We start from the raw sequence: 17,170 nt of genomic DNA on the forward strand, positions 1-17,170 counted from the left end.
TTGAGATTCATCCATGTTGTTGGGCTCAAGAATCTGGCTTTTTATTACTGAGTGCTGTTCTATTTGTATAGATATACCAGAATCTGTTTATCATTGAACTGTTGACAGACGTTTGAGTTATTTCCAGTTTGAGACTATTACAAATAAAGCTGTTATGAACATTTGTGTAAAATCTGCATGTGGACATTACATGGAGGTTCTTAATAATTTCTTTTTCTATACCATTTACATATTATCTTCTTTCTAGTAACACTAATTATAGTGCAGTGATTCTCACTGGGCATCCCTTTATGGCCACAAAAGGATCATTGCTCTACCTCAGTAGCTTACGTATAATAGGTGATCAACTGTTTACAGATCTTGCTGTCTTCTAGATCCACATGCTACTTAAGAGACTGAGGTTGTGTGCATCCTATAAATGCCTAACAGAAAGGGCAATTAAAGAATGTTGGAAGAAACGTTTGTGGTTTATGGTGCTTATTTCTGGAATAAACATATTCTTTTACATTGAATTACATTATTAATAAAAGTGTAACTGCAAACAACAACAAAATAAAACTTGAAACAAAATACATGAAGTAAAGAGTTTAACATACACAACATGCAAATATTTTATAGAAAACCTGTTAAAACAGCTGGTTTAAGAACAGAAGAGCCATAACTCAAAGTAAAAACCTCATGCAAAAATTACACAGAATATGAAGGAACTAGTGAAAATTGCTACTCAATTACTTCTCTCTCTAAAAACTTATTAAGTTACAATAGTATGTTTTTCACTATTATTTTCCCTAGAATCAAGATTTTTTTTTCCTTTACAAATATTATAGTACCACAATTTTAAATTTTGTTCTAAGAAAACTTGTTATTCTGTTGTCAGTCTAAGCAAAACCAAATATATGTATTTTTCTATGAAAGGAAGTACACTTTTTAGAATGGATTCACATGAGTACTCATATTTGAGAACACTTTTACTTTCTCTGAACACTTATAAAGTATATGTGATCTTTAATTTGATGATGGTTTATTTTCCAATAGTCTTCCTTAAGTGTTTATTAACGTTTTCAGGAAGAATTTCAAAGAGATTTCTGTATCTGAGCTATAAAGAAATCATTTAACTTTTATAATTAGCCATATTTTATAATCAAACAAAGATTTCAATCATTTTGCTACATGAGGAAGTCCTTCTTAGTTCAGAATTTAAGAGACTGAGATTTACCTGGACTAAAACAATAAATCAGTTAAACCTGTAACACTCAACTATTAGAATTTCCTCTCATTGCTGGTAGCCAGAGTCACGCTGATTGTTAATTTCTGTATCAAGAGAAGAGAAGTTAATATAGATTGATTAACTCACCAAGTGTCTTTTTTTTTTTTTAATTTTTTTTTTCAACGTTTATTTATTTTTTTTGGGACAGAGAGAGACAGAGCATGAACGGGGGAGGGGCAGAGAGAGAGGGAGACACAGAATTGGAAACAGGCTCCAGGCTCTGAGCCATCAGCCCAGAGCCCGACGCGGGGCTCGAACTAACGGACCGCGAGATCGTGACCTGGCTGAAGTCGGACGCTTAACCGACTGCGCCACCCAGGCGCCCTCACCAAGTGTCTTTATCTCTTTCTTGGCTCAGAATTCAGAGAAAGTAGTTTTTTAAATTGTTATAAATGAGGAAACTAAACGTTAAATTAACTTGCCTGCAGTCCTATAAATAAATAAGAACAGGATTTGAACAGAGGTCTATCTGACTAAAAAATTCAAATTCCCAGTCCCTTCCCCTATCCCATCATGTTGCCATTCACAAGGATTCAATCATAATACACAAGGAGTATCAGCTTTAACATCAATTCATTATTACTAGAAAGAAAGCTTGAAGTCGGGTCTTATTCACAGATCCTTACAGGAGCAAGTTAAATTCAAGTCAGTTTTAGTTAATTAGCATTTAAAGAGTTCTTTTTTTTTTCCCTAAAGAGTTTTTAAGTGCTCACATCAACTACTGGAGTTCCAATGTGTTTGTTTTAAAATATGTACACAAGTACAGTGGCTTTACCCAACAGGCCTTTGCACTGCTGCCAACTTTATTTTTATTTTGAGAGAGAGAAAGCACAAGCAGGGGAGGGGCAGAGAGAGAGGAAGAGAGAGAGAATCCCAAGCCAGCTCTGAAATGTCAGTGCAGAGCCTGACGTGGGACTTAAACTCACAAACCCAACCGTGATATCATCACACGAGCAGAAATCAAGAGCCAGACGGTCAACCGACTGAGCCACCCAGGTGTCCCTACTGCTGAACTTTAAATGTGTCTTATTATGGATTCAATCTTGTCTCCTCCCTGTCCAACATGTTGAAGTCTTATGCCCCACAACTGAGAATGTTACCTTATTGGGAAACAGGCTCTCTACAAAGGTAATCAAGTTAAAATGATGTAATTAGGATGTCGTTATATAAAAGGGATATGACACACAGGGAGAACAAGTGAGGACTGGAGGTATACTGCCACAAGCCAGAGGCAAGAAGAAAGGCATAGAAGGGATTGTGCCTGGGTCGCCTGAGTGGCTCAGTTGGTCAAGTATCCGACTTCGGCTCACATGATCCCATGGCTCGGTGCTGACAGCTCAGAGCCTGGAGCCTGCTTCAGATTCTGTGTCTCCATCTCTCTCTCTCTGCCCCTCCCCCGCTCGCACTCTGTATCTCTCTCCCTTCCAAAAATAAACAAACATTAAAAAAAAAATTACCGAAGAATAGATAGTTCCCTCATAGGTTCCTTCCCTCAGAAGGAACCAACCCTTCCAACAATTTGATTGTGGACTTGATTTAACTACACTAAATTTTAACGAACTCAATATTTCAATTAAAAGGCAGAATAGGGGGCACCTGGGTGGCTCAGTCGGTTGAGCGTCCGACTTCAGCTCAGGTCACGATCTCACGGTCCGTGAGTTCAAGCCCCACGTTGGGCTCTGGGCTGATGGCTCGGAGCCTGGAGCCTGCTTCCGATTCTGTGTCTCCCTCTCTCTCTGCCCCTCCCCCGTTCATGCTCTGTCTCTGTCTCAAAAATAAAAATAAACATTAAAAAAAATAAAAATAAAAAAAATAAAAGGCAGAATAGGATTAAAAATGCAAGCCGAACTATATGCTCTTTATAAGAAAGAAAGAAATAAAAGGACACAGGTATGTTAGAAGATATACCATGCAAACAATAAAGACAGATAGGCTGGAGTGATATTTTTGATATCAGATAGACTTCAAGACAAAAATATTACCAGAGATACAGAGGTGTGTAACAATAAGAAATGTGTGTGCACCTAATAATAACGATGCTTTAAAATACAAGCAGCAAACACTGACAGAATTAAAGAGAAAGACAACCCGTAAAAATACTTGGAAATTTTAATACCCCTCTCAATAACTGGTAGAATTGGGCCCCCTTCCAAAAAAAAGTCAGTGAAGACATAAAAAGATCTGACCAATACCACCAATCACCTTGACTTGATATTTATAGTGCAGAATACACATTCTTTTCAAGTGTAACACAGTATGCTTATCAAAACAGATATGCTGGGCCATGAGACAAATCTTAATAAATTTTAAAGTAATGAATGCACACAAAAGTGTTCTCTCTATATATACACACAATTAGAAATCAATGAGTTATCAAGAAAACCTCAAATATTTGGAAATAAAATGTTGAAATAATCCATAGGTTTATAGAAGGAATCAATGAGGGAAACAAAAGTATTTTTTATTGAGTAATAATTAAAATACATTATTAACATTTGTGGGATGCTGCTAAAGCAGTGCTTAGGGTAAAAATTATAGCTTTCAATATACATATTAGAAAAGAATGTTTAAAAAAAAAATCAATGGCCTATGACCATACACCCTGCCACCTCCCATTTAGGATGACTCCGATTAAATAAAAAATCACAAATCACACAGAAAATAACAAGTGTTGGTGAGGATGTGGAGGAAAAAAATCCTTGTGCACCATTGGTAGGAATGTAAGTGTAGCCACTGTGTAAAACAGTATTGGGGTGCATAAAAACTTAAAAATAGAATTATCATGTGATCCAGCAATTCTACTTCTGGTATATACCCAAAAGAATTGAAAGCAGAGACATGAACATCTATTTGTATGCAAATATCCATAGGAGTATTATTCACAATGGCCAAAAGGTAGAGATACTCCAAGTGTCGGTCAACAGATGATGGATAAACAAGATGTGATATATACATACAATGGGATATCATTTAGTCTTAAAAATGAAGGGATTTTGATAGGCACTACAATACGGATAAGCCCTGAGGATATTATGCTAAATGAAATACGTCAGTCACCAAAGGACATTGTATGATGGCGATATGAGGTTTCCAGAGTAGTCAGAGTCATAGAAACAAAGTAGAAGTAGAAGGGGCTTAGGGAGGGAGAAGAATGGAAAGTTATTATTTAATGGGTACAGAGTTACAGTTTTGCAAGATGAGAAGAGTTCTAGAGATGAATGGTGGTGATGGTTGCATAACAATGTGAATGTATTTTATGTTACTGAACTGTACACTTAAAAATAGTTAAGGAAATAAATATGTAAATGTATATTTCACTGCAATTAAAATGAATCAGGGCGCCTGAGTGGCTCAGTTGGTTGAGCATCTTGACTCTTGATTTCGGCTCAGGTCATGATCTCAGGGACCTGGGATGAAGCCCTGCATCCGGCTCTGTGCTGAGTATGGAGCCTGCTTAAGATTCCCGCCTCCGCTCCCCCCCCCCCCCCCCCCCGCTCTTTCCCCTATTCACACAGGTGCTCTCTAAATTAAAAATAAATAAAAAAATTTAAAAATAATTTAAAAAATCAATGGGCTACGCTTCTACCATTGAATAGGAAATAGAGCACAGAACAAATTAAAGCCAAAATGGTTCTTTAAAGAGAATCTTTAGCTACGATGCAAAATTGATAAACCTTCAGCTAGAATGATGAGGAAAAACAGAGGAGGAAAAAGTGGGTGGGAGATAGCAAAAAGAAAACCTGGAAAAGATACACAGAATGACCAAGATGGTAGAATATTCCAAAAACCAAGGGTGCAGAATATCTCAAGGAGTGGTTTTCAGTGTCAAATGCTGCTGATAGGTCAAATAAGATATAAACCAGTCTATTCAATATAATCACAAGGAAATACTGATGACCTTATAATAGCACATAGTAGAGAGCTAGACTGCAATTGATAAAGAATGTACAGAAATGAGGAAGTAAAAACTGTGAGTATAGACAATCCAATCTGAAGAAGTCTGCTTCTAAAGATAGAGCAAGGGAGTTCACTGGAGGGAAATAAGGGCTCAAGGGAGGATGCTGGTATTTTTATAGAATGGGAGAAACTAGAGAATGCTTTTCCCCCAGATTTATTATTTTTATTGTGGTAAAATATAGACAGATTGTTTTGATAGTTGTTGGAAAAGACTCAGAGAAAAAGGAAAAGTTGAAGATACAGGAAACAGTGATAGCAGACAACACAAGGTGCCTGGACAGGGAGAAACTGGATTCAATGCCTGAGTGAAAAAATTAGCCTTAAACAGGAGACCCAGTGACAGGAAAAAAGAGTTCAAGGAAGGGTGCAGTTACAGTTTATAGGTGGGTGGTGACAAGTAGTGAGAGTTCTTGTCTGACAGCTTTGGCTTTTATGTTATTTCTCTTTGAAACTATAGGTAGAGGTAGAATGCTGAGAAGAGAGGAGATAAAGTACAATTTTGAGGAAAATGAAACATGAGAAATGTATGGAGATAAAAAACCCAGAAGGACGGCTAGGAGGTACTGAAAGACCCAAATAAAACTGGGAGACCACAAATTTTTGGTGGCAATAATCTATGGTTTTTGAGTTTTATCTCAATAAACTGTAAAAAAAATAATCAATGACTTTGAATTGTTCTTTAAAAAAGAACAACAATCACAAGTCAATATTAACACTTATATAGTACTCAATATGTACCAGGCATTGTTCTAAGTACTTTTTGCATATTAAAAAATTTAATTTTCACACAATCTTGGAATAGGTATCCCGTGGCATCTTCATTTTACCAATAAGGAAAACAAAGCACAAAGTTAAGGGAACTGGCCCAAGACCACACAAGTAGTAAGTAAAAGAGTCAAGATTTGAACCCAGTCTGCTCTTCACACTATTCTGTACTGGCTCTCAAAGTAAACCTAGTTGAGCAAAGTAGAAAGAAATGAGAAAGACATAATACCAAGTTGGCCAAAAAAACAGAGGTAGTGACTCCTGTAATACAAACAATTCTCACAGAAGTATGGTTTGTATAGTTTTATACGGCACGCAAAAGGCACCAAATATAAAAGCAACTGTGCTCATACAGTAACAAAAAGTCACAAAAAAAGTGAGCAGTGTTGGCAGATCCAAAGAAGAAAGGAGAAAAACAAAGAGCCAAAAAAAAAAAAAAAGTAAAATTCAGGTAGTCAAAACGTAAAAAGGACAAAAAGATAAAGTGGAAGAAAGAAAACATACAACACACACACACACCAGTAAATACCACCAGTAAAAGAAATACTAAATGGAAGCAAAGTAGGTATGTCTGAGTCCCTGAAAACTCATACATTTAATTTTTCTGTTTAGACCAAAGATTTCCCAATTTTATCAAAGAGCACAAATAAGATATTTAATAGAAACTAGTATTGAATATGCTTGCTTTTCCTTGCTAATAGTAGGTGAGGATCAGACACTTAGCAAGTTAAGATCTAAATTAAGAGGAAATCAGTTAAATCTAAAGTTGCTTCAGAGGCCAGAGGGGTAGCAGTTCCACAAAATTCTGATTCCAGAGATTCAGTCTTGGTTATATGCTACCCGAACACGTCTGTAGTTGTGCTGAATACATCCAAAACAATCAAAGCCAAATGAATAGCCAATTCGCTCAACACATACAAATACATACATTTTAATAGCTGTAGGATAGCAATTCAGAATACAGAAACTGTAAATTGAGTGGGTATAAACCAACTGTAAGTTTTAAAAGCTACACTAAAAATTATTAAAATAGGAGAACATTCAATGCGGAAACAAGGACAATGTTCTCCAAGAAGAGTGACACATTTTTGTCCACCAGTTTTCACTATTCTAAGAAGGAATTATCAATACGACATACCATGATGATACAAGTCAGTGATTTACTCCACAATGAGTTATGTAAAAATGTGCTAAGTTCACCTTTGGCACTAATAATGTTAGTGAAGAAATTAATGTAATAGTCAATGTACCTTCAAGCAGGAGTATAAAACAAATCTAATGTATACAATCACTATTTTAGATCCTGTGACTAAGAATCTAGAGACCTCCAGCTCATTGCCTAAAATGGGGTGATGTATTTCTAACATAAAGAACAAAAAAACCAATGTGGCTTTCAGTTAAACAGGGGATAAATTTTGCCCAATCATTTTTAGGTATCTGGAGAATCATCTGTTGCGGTCATCAACCTGGGACATTCAAAGTAAAAACACCCCAGGGGTGCCTGGGGGGCTCAGGCAGTTAAGTGTCCAGTATCTGGTCATCAACATGGGGCATTTAAAGTAAAAACACCCTAGGGGGGCCCTGGGGGGGAGGGGAGGGGGCTCAGTCGGTTAAGTGTCCGACTTCAGCTCAGGTCATGATCTTAGAGTTTGTGGGTTCCAGCCTGCACGGGGTTCTGTGTTGATAGCTGGGAGTCTGAAGCCTGCTTCAGATTCTGTGTTTCTCTCTCTCTCTCTCTCTCTCTCTCTCTCTCTCTCTGCCCCTCCCCTACTTGTGCTGTCTCTCAAAAATAAAGGTTAAAATTTTTTTTTTAAAGTAAAAACTCCCCATAAAGTTTATATGAAAAGTATGCTCAATAGCAGTCTACAAAATATCAGAAAACTACAAGGGGAAAAATATATACATACATTTGATATATGTAATATTTTTAAAGATATTAAAAAAACTATAGCCGGAAGGAGCCTAATTAATTAGGGATCCCCTAACTAATGAAGAAAACCCCTTTAAAAGAGCCTTTGATGCTTGACCACTTTCAGTGACAAGTGTTTTATCCTTTATAGGCTAGGAAGACATACTAAAAGTTTAAGAGAACCATTCTAGGCATAGAGGATATATCGCTCGTTACTGGTTTTTATACAGCCATCAAAATTGTCTTATAATTACAATATACTGTTAATCACTCCCTCCAACATTTTATTATGAAAAGTTTCAGACAAAGCAGAAATTTAAAGAACTTTACAAATGAATGCTTGCATAACCATACCTAGATTCTATCATTAACATTATAATACTTGATTTATCACATATCTATCCATCTGCCAATCCATCTTGCTTTCTGATGTTGTACTATGTAAAGTTTATTTATTTTTGAGACAGAGAGGGAGAGAGAATCCCAAGCAGGTTCTGAGCTGTCAGCACAGAGCCCGACATGGCGCTCGATCCCACAAACCCAGAGACCAGGAACTGAGCTGAAATCAAGAGTTGGACTGGACATTCAAACAACTGAGCCACCAAGGCATCTCCTAAACTATGCAGTTTCTGAAGCAAAGTCTGATAGTAATACTAAGGATGTATAATAAACCTGACAAGCACTTGGGGCTCTTGGCATGTAATCTTCGGTGTTGCTACAGGACAAACATCAACCATATAATTCCTTTAATTCATGGTGAATGAAAATATATTTTATTACCCGTTATATTCAGCTATGAGGTGTACCAAACTAGTAAAATGCTAATTCTGATGACAGACTTGAGTTTGAAACCTGGATATCAGTTTCCTTACTTGCTAAATAAGATATTAGGCAATATCAAGAGTTAATGTGAAATTTAAATGAGATGTTGTATGCAATGTTTAGTACAATGCTGGCTTTTTGAAAGGGCACAACAAACGTTAGCAATTATCATCATTAGCATATTCGTCCATTCAGTCTACCCACAATAGGTTCTACTTGTTATGTAGTTATACATACCTATGCAATTATTTGTGGCATTTCCCTCCTACTTTGTGTTCTAATAATATTGGGAAATCTGTTTTACTGAGATTAAAGAGAGAATGAGGGGGAATAGGTCCAAAGCACATGCATTCTCCATTTTCCCACTCCACTCCCTTAAGGAAACCTATATTCACTCTGTTACCAAAAGCAGTAGTGGTATACACGAGGAAAACACACTGGACACATCTTTTGCTTTTTAGCACCTGGGTGACAGGTGATTGATAAACTGCCTAACTGTGCTCTGCCCACTTTAGATAACCACTGTTCCCTCCTAATCCCTCATTTGAACACATAATTATAATTTCTATAAAATTTTGCCCAATCCAAATAAAATGTGCTGTCGTCACTGATCACATGTCCAAATGCCTTTTATATCTGCAGAAAGCATATGTATGTCAATTTTGTTGTGTGGCATGCAAGTGGATGAAAGACACAAAACTTCCACCACCTACATACCTCTTTAAAGACATGATTTTCAAGTAGAAGCTTGTAAAAACAAGCTTGAAATCTACTTTTCTGCTCACCTTGAAAGATTAGTCTTATGTTTTCTCTTTGCCAGAGGAATCAGAATCTAATTGCAAAACCTAAAATTACTCCTGTATCACTTCAAGCAAGTAACATACTCTGTCTACTGATAAACCTTCTGCAGTTAAGATATATATTAGATATTAAAAGGTATGGCAAAGATAAAGAATACTTCATCTTAAAAATTAATTTGGGTGAGACTTCTTTAGCCATACTTTCAAAAAATTATTTTGTCTTTTGAACCATGTATTTTACATATCAAAAATAAATACAACTCTAAAATAATAAATAAAACCAATGAACCATATCAAATTGGTAGCTAAACAAACAGAAAAATATTCCAAGGGACTTCTGAACACCCTAAGTATTCCCATTATACACCCTTCATAGAATATATTCTAAGGACAAAAATAAGGGCAAAGAACTCTTAAAATTTGGGGGAAGTTTAATGATAGTAGAATATTGTTACGGTTATTTTTAAAATGACTGCATGTATACACAGTAGGATAAAGTATGTTAATTCTATTAGGCACCAAGATTTTCATTTGAGACAAATATAAAATCAAAGAAGTCTGCTATGTTAAATCTGAATTGGATATATCACTATGAACGTATGATTGAATAAGCAAAAAACATTTTTCAGTTCTCTCCTCTGAAAGGGCCTCGAAGCAATGATATTCCAGCAGCAATGAATATGCCAACATCCTGATCTTGGTTTCTACATACCATTTCTCACCAAAAAGAACCAAGACTCCTTAAACAACCCATTCCAGATCCAGAGCAAAGAAAGTAACAAGGCAAGCGTAGGGTACCTTGTGCCAGAAAGCACCCCAAGAGTGCTTCAATGGCAAGCAGGAGTTAAAAAAAAAAAAAAAAAAAAAAAGACACAGGAGCCAGGGTGAAAGGGTTGCTACTGTCCAAATGTGGGGCAATTTGATCGAAAAGAAAAATGACTGTAATGGTTTATTCAAAAAAATGCATGCATTAAAACCCAGGAGTCCATAGTGTGTCATGCAAAAAAGGAAGAAAAAAAATCTCATTTGCCATCATTGGGGTAATTATTTCTCTAACCCTTTACTCTGAATATTGATCACTGAAGGGAAGAAATTAAGCATTTACTCCACATTTTTTAAGGAAGAACTTTAGTTTGCCCCTAGTTAATGATGAAAATCTTTCTTACAGAAAATCTCCAGTAAAAGTGATTTACTCAAAAGTCACCAAGGAGTGCTGAAATCACTAAGTAAAAGGTAGGATATTTGCTTGGTGTCAAAGTATTACCCCAAGGCTGCATACAAATCACAAACAGGCAAACCACACCCTTATAACAGATTTGGTAGTCACCACTTTAGTGGTCATCTGGCATCACTAACAATGTAGCAGTCTGACATTATCTCCCTATTTATGAAGCAATATGAAGTACATAGTATTACCTATTAAAAATATTCTTGTCAAAGAAGTTTAACTTCAAGCTAATCAAGTTTTTCTTTAGACTTAACTTCCAGTAACAGAAAATTCAAGGGGATAGGGGAATAAATTAAAAGCCACTATGAGGAAATAGGTAAGTCTCGAATGTGGGAGCATTTATAAGACAACTGCTTTGGCCAACTAAGTGTCAGAAAAAAAAGGAGATGGGTACTAATCTTTTTAAAAGGGACTAAAGGCATAATCATCAAATGCAATGTATTCATCTTGACCAAATACTGAAAGGGAAAAAATTTCTCAAGGAGGCTTTAGAATAAAGGGGAAATTTGCATATGGATTATTTAGATAATGATATGGGGGTTAAGTAGAAGAATGTCCTTATTTTAAGGAAATACATGCTGAAATATTTGAAGGTCCTGATGTTTACAACTTACTTTCAAATGTTACGCACAGAAAGACAGGGAGAAGACAGGAAACAATAAATGTTACTGACCCTAGGTTGTGGAGTATTCACTATTTTTTTCTCAACTTCATAAGGCAAATTTTTCATAATAAAGTTAAAAGTGCACCTGTACTGAAAAGCAAGGTAGAAAATATTCCTACACTGGAATTATATCTGGGTACAAATTTCACTTCTAGTTGTGGGGCAATTATCATTAAATATGTCTCATCTATAAAATTCAAGGAATAGTATCTAAGTCATTAGGTTGTTCTGAGAATTAAATAAGACCACATATGTAAAATGCCTAGCAGTGTTGCACAAAATAAATCTGGTTTCCAGAATTAATGAACGTTAGCCTAAAATACGAGACTACAGGAAAGCATGATTTTCACATTGCGTGATAAGGAAACTACATTAGCTACAATTAAATATTATTAACCACTGGCAGTCAATGTGAAGTAATGAGGGAAATGAAGATTTATATAATGCTTTTTTTTAATCCAATAATTCCAACTGAAAGCCTAGGCAAAAGGAAATCACAAAATTTTTACCTATCCAAACTATTTTCCATCTACCAAATTGTTTAGTTTGTTTATGGTATTAGCCTATATCCGAATAAAACTGTAAGAAAATAAGTGGAAGCGAATTTCTTCTGACCTCAATAATCTACTTATGTGTTGAAAAACTTAAGTTTTTGCCTTCATTTCTCTAAGTTCCAATAAAGTATACAATTACTGGTCCTTATTTTAAATTCCGGTTAAGATTCATAGAACTCACAAGGATGCAATTTCCTTTGATCAGTTCTAATATACTTGTCATTTCACTTGCAGGTAACCTCTTTTCCTGGTTAGGCCACCAGAAAATGACTAGATGAAGAGTGATCCTCAGGTAGGGAAGAAAAAGAGGTGCTCGCTGTTATTATTTTTTAAGAGTGCCATCCTTTTCTTTCCAGCACCAGAGAAAAAGCAGCAGGGGAGAGGGGGAAAAAACAGTGAGGTCTCAGGCTCGACCAGGTGAGAGGAGGTAACACCTCTGCCTTCTTTGGGTTAGGGTGTCGGGGCAAACGGGCGTGCAAATGATGGGGAACACCCTGAAAGATCGGGGTGATTTCTCTTGGCGGGGGGGTGGGGGTGGGGGGTTGGCAAGGCTAGTCTCCTCCCTGAAGGATTTTAAATGCCACCGAGGGGACCCTGTGGGGTGTCTCCCGGAGCGGATGGGGTAACAAGACCAGGCTTTCCTTTCCGTCCAGCGCCCAGATGGGGGACGCGTGGTGTCAGCCCCTCGGCGGGCGCACCCCGAAGACACAGGCGGCGAGAAGTGGCTGGCCCAGACCCCCGCCGGGACCGGGCGGCCCTCTCGCCCTCCCCTCCCCATTACCTGCGGGCGGCGGTGCCGGGGCCCGGAGGCCTGGTGCTCCTCCTCCTCCTCCCCGCCAGGCTGAGGCGGCGAGGTGGCGGCGGCGGCGGCGACAGCCCGGGGGGAGGGGGCGGAGCGCGCGGCTCGCTGCCTCTCTCCTCCCCCGGGAGGCTGAGGGGACCCTATCTCGGGCCGCCGCGCCTAGGCCCGTGGACAGCCTGTGGCTGGGGCATGGCGGTACAACCAGCAGCGTGCCTGCGAGGTGGGAGAGTGCGAAGCGGCTGGAGGGAAGCACCCGCGGCGCTCAGAAGGGCCTGAGGGGAGGAGCGAGGGGGCCCGGGGAGCCGCGCGCGGGCGGCCGTTGGGGGCGGTTGGCCGAGGGCAGGCGGCGGTTTGGGGAGCGCGGCGACGGCTCGCGTTTTTCTCGGCGGGGTGGGGAAGGGGAAGGGGAGTGAGGGGAGGGGAGGGGGAGGTTGGGAGGGAGCCGCCGCCGCGCGCGTGCGGGCCGGCGCCGCGGCCGTTGCCGCTCCGCTCACTCCAGCCTGTTTGGGGGCACTTTGTTTGTGTCCCACAATGCTCTGCGCGGGCGGCCGGGCTGGGGAAGGGGAGGGAAAGTGGGCGGGGCGGAACGAGCTCGGAGGCGGGGCGCCAGCGGGGTGGGGGTCGGGGAAAACGCGGTTAAAGCGCAAGCGCAGAAAAGGCCGCTCCCGGTCGTCGGGACTAGAGCTGTGGGTGCCTTGGTGTCCTTGCACGCCCGTGGGTTTTGACACCGTCTGTGCGTGTTTATGTATACGTACACGTGCGGATTTACATTAATATGCGGCATAAGTACTGCCCAATTTGTCCTTTCTCTAGCCGTCCCCACTTAACGCTGAGAGAAGCATTTCTAGGCATGGTTCACGCTTCTTGCATTTTTTTTTTCTTTGAACTGAAAACGAAAGAAACTCCTCGTTTCTTGAGTGGTTTCTGTAGCGGGGCTGAAACCGGAACGCCCAGCCTCTTTCTCTCGGTGAGGTGGGTGAGTCAGTAGTCCGCCCATTTTTCACCCTGGGAACGAAGGCCAGCGAAGAGGTAAGACCAAACAGGTGAGGGACGCGGTCCCTTACTTTGTAACAAGACAACAAGCCCGCGGCCGGTCTGCCGGATCCCGAACCGCCTTTGCACCCACTGGCATTCTCTCAAGGTGCTCTAAGATTGTTCTAGCATTTCTCTGGGCGATCTGGCAGGAAGTGCGGTTCTGAAATGACTGGAGAAATCAACACTCAAATCTGTCTCATTCCCCCAAACACGGGGGCACCTAGAGCTGTTCAAAAAATGTGCCAATTCCTTACACAACCTCGAGTCTCATTTTATTACACCATCACTTCCTCGGGGCCTTCTCGCGGGGGGAGTGTGCGCTGCACCCCAAAGTGACCGATACTGCCTGAGGGATTTTAAAGTTCTTGGTCTACTGCAGAGTCCTGTAAAGTGTTAAAATACCCAAGACCCTAAGTGCTCGCTTCCGCAGGCCGGGCGGGACTTGAGACCCGGCGGTAGGAGGGGCGCTCACTGCAGGCGGAAGCGCGCCCCAGGTGCGTGGAGGCTGACTGGGTTGCCGGCCTAGAGGCCCAGAGCGCCTCGGGCTTTTTGCTCTGAGTACTGTTTTCCCACGCCTCCAGCTTAGGAGCCGAAAGACTTCTCTCCAAAGGGCTTTTTGTGCAAGGTGAGTTGACGTCCTGCTTGACGTGAAGTGGATTTTTTCTCTGAAATACTTGGCGGCATCTAACTTCAACCCCTTCTCTAATCCCTTTGAGAAAAAGCCAAGCATCTTGGCGCCCTAATTCTAACCATTGTACTCTACTTGAGAAATAAAGGCAATGAAAATAACGTCTAATTTTATAGTCTTTTGCAGTTATAACACATCCTCAAGTATGTACAATGTTCAATCCCTCATGGCAATTATATAGGTTTCACAATTATGCCCACCATCATTTTTATTCCCATTTCACAGATGAGAAAAGTCAGAAGGATGCGAATTAGGCCCAGGAAGTTTTGTGCTGAGATTTGCAGAAGGAGAAGGCAGGCTTAACCTTAGGAGAGGGATGACAGCAACAGCAAGGATCTGGAAGGGGCAGGAGCTTGAGGCCCTGCTGGGGTTTGTGTTAGAGTGTGAGCAGAAGGTAAAAACTGGAGAAGAGTCAGGGTGGGAATAAAGGAGTGAAACAAATCCCATCTATCTACCTAGGGCATTTGATAAGTCAGTCAGTAAAACTCATTAGGTAAACCTTGACTGTTTCTTAAGGGACCCAGGTGGCAGCTCCTTCAGAGGCTAGAGGAGTGGTGTTGACACACACAAAAATCTTTCCTGAGGTTATTCTCACCTCTCCTTTTCTCTTCCTTTTGTGCTTTTGAATTCTATATTTAAAAACTGGATCATCTCTCGCCCCACCTTCACCCCAGGTGTGGAGGACCAGTTAACCAACAAAAGGCTGTTGGGCCCTAAGGGCACAGTGCTAGATACTTGGAGAGGGTGTGAGAAAAAATACCGAGATTAACTTTGTAGGAGCCCTCTCTATGTTTTGGCTTTGGGCAGGGTCAGTTTCTGTGGCTACTGCAGCCTCCCACCTTTTTCTTCCTGGGCGGGAAGAGACTTGCCTTTGGGTTGGTGGAATAAGTAGGCCTTTCTTTGACAGTAGGTTAAATAATACTGCTGCAGGATTTTATGAAACCAGAATCCTGCTCACAGGTGAAACAAACAAATGAAAACCCCATGAGGAACTTTAATTATTAACCTGGTATAGATGATTCTGAGGAAATCAAGTTCCAGGGAGACAGCTCATTTCAGCCATGAGATGTTTTGGGGACCAAATTTTGGCACAAATGGCAGTTTCTTGTAGTAGACCCTTAGAACTGAATGGGTATTTAGTTTTTTAGTTCCCAATTTATTTTAGAGCTAGAATGCTTTCAACTCAACAGAAAGATCTCTAGTCTGACTTGGATAATCCCAGTGGAGGAGAGCTTATTACTGCACAAATCATCCTTGTTCTCTTATTAGATCATCCCAACTGTATTAAAAATAACTTGCTCCCCACCCCAAACTTTGCACCTCTTGTATTTTCATTTCATCATCCACTTAATTGAACTGATAGGGAAAAGTCTGTTATAAGATGGCCAACAGGACTGATAGGGAAATTCCAGTCCCAGAGGGAAGGCTCTTCTGGGTTCTTCTTCCTGCCCCACTTGCCATGCGTGCGCCAAATTGTCACTAATACAGAAGTAACAGACTATAAATTGTTCCTTCTGCTTATGCTCAGGACTCAGACCCCTGGAGAGTGATCTCCTCTGAGCCCCTGGTGTGAAATAAGCCTCCTGCCTTCCAAGATCTCCGAGTGCCACTTGGTTCCTTCGCCAGGTGATCCAGACCAGGTTCCGTAACAGAACAAGTCATGTCGGCTACCACCACTACATTGTGATTCCAATCCATTAACAAGCCTTGAATTTGTCCATTCCTGTTGCCACCATCCTAATCTAAAATACCAGTAGTTTGGGGGCACCTGAGTGGCTCAGTTGGTTAAGCGTCCAACTTTGGCTCAGGTCATGATCTCGAGATTCTTGAGTTCAAGCCCCTGGGGCTCTGTGCTGACGGCTCTGAGCCTGAAGCCTGCTTCAGATTCTGTGTCTTCCTCTCTCTGCCCCTCCCCCTCCTCTCCGCCCCTTTCCCGCTCGTTTCTGTCTCTCAAAAATAACAAAAAAATAAAATAAAAAATAAAATACCAATAGTTTGTGCCTGGAGAATTATAATATCATTTATTTGGTTTTTCAAATACCCTCTTTCTTCCCTTCATTCTCTACATACATGGTTGGCAGTATAAGAATGCATAAGGATCATATTGCACAACAATTGGCTTCCTAGTGTTCTTAGGATAAAGTCCCCAAACCTTTAGGGTTTATGACACAGTACAATCTGGGCTATGTCAATATCTTCAGCTTCATCTGTTATTATACTCTGTCAAGAAACATGCCAGTCAGAGAATTTTCCCCCCACATCTTCTAAAATGCCACACTCTTTCCGCCAATGCACACATTATTCCCTCTGTGTAGAAATACTTTCATTGCTTAGCTAATTCCTCTCAATATTCAGATCTCATTTATATATGAACTTTATTGAGGTGTAATTCACATGCCGTGGAGTTTATCCACTTAAAGTGTATAATTCAGTGGATTTTAGTGTATTCACAGAATTGTGCAGCCATCACCACAATCAATTTTTGAACATTCTCCTTATCCCAAGAAGAAACTCGTATACTCGTTAGCAGTAATTACCACTGGAATTCTAATGACTCGTCATTCAACACTGTAATCCCAGAGCCTAGCACAGTGTCTAGCACATAATAGGTATTTGATAAACGTTTAATGGATGAACAAGTTGATGATGAAATACATGAATGTGGAAGCCAATTTTATC

The 17,170-nt window shown here is 40.2% G+C and overlaps 1 protein-coding gene and 1 long non-coding RNA gene across 3 annotated transcripts in view; one reads left to right on the plus strand and one right to left on the minus strand.

Annotated features, from left to right (window-relative positions):
• Positions 1-13,274, minus strand: part of ZBTB44 (zinc finger and BTB domain containing 44) — a 70,462-nt gene extending 57,188 nt beyond the window's left edge. Inside the window, exon 1 of one of the 2 annotated variants that reach the window (XM_045483482.1) lies at positions 12,748-13,274. The gene's annotated coding sequence lies outside the window, so the exon portion shown is untranslated. The remainder of the gene's footprint in view (positions 1-12,747) is intronic. The other variant, XM_045483481.1, reaches the window with a different exon arrangement.
• Positions 13,275-13,403: 129 nt separating this feature from the next.
• Positions 13,404-16,085, plus strand: LOC123600946. The gene is made up of 2 exons (XR_006713892.1): positions 13,404-14,428; positions 16,020-16,085. It is a non-coding gene; the product is annotated as an uncharacterized LOC123600946 (long non-coding RNA).
• Positions 16,086-17,170: the final 1,085 nt, after the last annotated feature.

Source organism: Leopardus geoffroyi, chromosome D1, assembly GCF_018350155.1.
Source record: "Leopardus geoffroyi isolate Oge1 chromosome D1, O.geoffroyi_Oge1_pat1.0, whole genome shotgun sequence".
NCBI lineage: Eukaryota > Metazoa > Chordata > Mammalia > Carnivora > Felidae > Leopardus > Leopardus geoffroyi.